Raw genomic sequence first — 3,341 nt, 5'->3', positions numbered from 1 at the left:
ACAATCCAACTCAGAATTCAAGTAAACATAATCAACAAACAAAGATCAACACAATCGGCATAAGCTAAAATGAAACTTGCATAAAAACAGAGAAATATCCAGAAAACAAAGAGATCCGAGCTTCGAATAGCGCAGCTCGGCGAATTCAGCAGAAACGAAAACGGAAAATAAATTGTTTCTTCGCCCTAAGAAGGACGGTGTTACGACCAGATCGAAATGTATGAAAACTAGAGGTGAACCCCAAGTACGCCTTGAATCTCCCCACGATAGAACCCAAGTGTGTGAAAAAGTGAACTAAGCTACAAGCTGTTCTCGAGGTCTCCAACCGAGAAGATCCCTCCAGTGTGCATGCTTCTCCCTTTTATAGATGGGGACATAACCTTCTAGAGTCTTCGTAGAAATCTCTATTCTACCCTTCAACTCCGAGGCTTCCTCCGTCGAGCAATTTTCCGCATAATGTCCACTCTTTCGCCTTCTTCCTAGGTCCACGCAACTGTCTCCCTCCTTTGCTGGACCTGGCGAAAATCTTCACACACCTGGCTTAAAACGTGTGTTAGACCCAGAAATTTAACGAATTAAAGCCCTAGACCTATGCATGAAATTAGCCTTATCAAACGGCTGAAGTGATGGTTGGCAAGCGGAGGAAGAGATCACCGACAGAAAAGATGGCGGTGGTTGGTTAGGTGAGATGCAATAGGGCGAGATTCTTAGAGAGAAGCAGAGCTTGAATAGGTTCAGCTGCAACAACAACGCTTTTTTTTTCCTTTTTTTCATCCTATAATAATGTTTACATTTGTGATATAACCTGCAAGATTCAAAAATGTTGCTCAGGCTATACCAATTACTTGGTCACGATATTAATACCAACAACATGCTCTACATAAAGTTAAGAGAGAACTGGATTAACTAGTAGACTTGCAGTCATGGTAACCATATCATACCTTCTTTATTGTTCGACAAACTTCTGAAAAATCTCCAGGAGTAATCTTTTTGGTGGATGCAAGCTCTGTTAGTTTAACGAATACCTCTTTCCTCTAACACCAATTGAACCTTTCTAAACATAAAATATAAAAAGCATGAATAAAATGCTACCAAAATCATAATTATCTGTAATGGATATGTGGCACGAGAAAAATCAGTATAATGATACGGAAAAGTGGAATAACCTAATCTATTTTTTATTATAAGATGAATGAGTTATAATGGAAAGTAGCATAATACCTTGAAAAGCTCCATATTGCTTCACTCATTCGCTAATAACAGCAAAAGTGGAACCTTGTATATCTCTCAAATTTGACTTTACTCTATGCAACCTGATACATAAATAGAAAAATATATTTAAACAGGTTAGTAATATAATTAGTAACTTTTTTATATAAATCTGTAGTAAACAATGTTTAAACTGTTCCATAAACAATAGGCATGAAACAATATGGGACCTTAAAATCACAAGTTCATCATCTTTGATTTTAGAAACCACTAGTTTTACCACCCGTGCTATGCACATGAAACTTGTAAAAGGTTCTAAAATAAATGAACTAAAAAAATTCACATGATTAACCTTTATATTGTTATGCTTGCAAACAGAGAATTTGTTGTTTGTAAAAAAAAACACATCATAAATATCCAGAGAAATACATAAGTGTCTCTTTATACATACCACAAAATTGTTATGCATTTGAAACGCAGGTATGAGAGGAACAAATAAAATATAATACATAATAAGGATGAGATAATGATACTTATATACATACATTATACGTAAGACAATAGTAAAATAAGTTCATTACAAAACGCAATATTCTTAAATAGAAACTTACTAATACAACAAAAATTCAAGGTTCATAAGTTTTGAAGAACTTCTTTATAAACAATGTTAACAGTAGAATCACCATAGCCTTCACCTTGTTCATCTTTACACACCAAAATATTCAAACCTTCACGACTTGTGACTCTTGATATAGCAACATATAGCTGTCCATGATTGAAAACAGGTTTTCTCAAAAACAATCCAACATGAGAGAGCGATTGACCCTGACTCTTGTTAATGGTCATTGCATACGACACAGTCAAAGGAAACTGTCTTCTTTGGAACTTGAAAGGCAATCTCGGATCAGACGGTATTAGGGACATTCGAGGAATCAACACTTTATGGCCAATATTATGGCCACCCAATACCCGTCCTTCTAACACATAATCACCTAATCGTGTAATTATCAATCTTGTGCCATTACACAACCCATTTGACAGGTCTATGTTCCTCAACAACATCACTGGTGTACCAACTTTCAACAACAATTCATGGTTAGGAGTACCATAACACTTCAAACTGTTCAAGAACTCCACAGAATGTATCTCAGCGAGACCATTTGATGTGAAATCAGATTTTGAAATACTATCAGAACTTAAGTAAACACGACCTGGAGACTGATCCAAAGAAATCATGAATTGGTTAACCTCATCAACTACCTCTAATGTAGGAGCAAGTATAGCACGGCCATGCAAACAGCTAATCAATTCTTCAGGAATCATGTAAGAAGGATAGACATTTGAAACAATGGTTCTAAGAGGATCAGCAGGAAGTTGAATTCACTTCTCCATCATTTGGACCACCAACAACACCATCGCCAATAGAAGCAACCCAAGAGGAAAATTCCTTCAATTTGGAGGCTTCATCAACATTTTCCACATTCAAAAGCCTCATATTTTTTGTCAGCCTTACAATTGTGCAACTCTTCCAAAGATAAGATGAGTTAATAGTAGCATTCACAACATCTTGACGACTGCCTTTAGGAACAACAGGCAAAATTTGTCTAAAGTCACCACCGAAAACAATCGTTTTTCCACCAAACGGCTTGTTCATGTTTAATTGATCAGATACACGCATAATATCTCTTAAAGTTCTATCCACGGCTTCTATGTAATGTTTATGAATCATTGGAGCTTCATCCCATATAATAAGCTTTGCTCTCACAATCAACTCAGCAAGTGCACTACCTGGTTTAATATTGCACATAGAATCTTCATTCATAATAATGGGAATTTTAAACCGAGAATGGGCCGTTCTACCACCCGGCAATAATAAAGATGCTATGCCACTTGACGCCACATTTAAAACAATATCGCCCTTTGAACGATTCCCTGCAGACAATGCTCTCCAAATGAAAGTTTTCCCAGTACCTCCATACCCGTAAACTAAAAATATTCCTCCATCATTAGAATACACAGACGACATTATAGTGTCATGCACACAAAGTTGCTCGTCAGTGAATTTGGAAATACATTCTGAATATTCACTTGCTAAAACATCGCTATCATAACACAACTCATCAATAATCAGT

At 36.4% G+C, this 3,341-nt stretch overlaps 1 pseudogene; it reads right to left on the bottom strand.

Moving 5' to 3' along the window:
- Nucleotides 1-1,842: 1,842 nt before the first annotated feature.
- Nucleotides 1,843-2,938, bottom strand: LOC121804044 (annotated as a pseudogene).
- Between the last annotated feature and the right edge of the window lie 403 nt (nt 2,939-3,341).

Source organism: Salvia splendens, chromosome 5 (assembly GCF_004379255.2).
Source record: "Salvia splendens isolate huo1 chromosome 5, SspV2, whole genome shotgun sequence".
NCBI lineage: Eukaryota > Viridiplantae > Streptophyta > Magnoliopsida > Lamiales > Lamiaceae > Salvia > Salvia splendens.
Note: the sequence above shows the minus strand (reverse complement) of the source record. Positions and strands in the feature narration are given on the sequence as shown.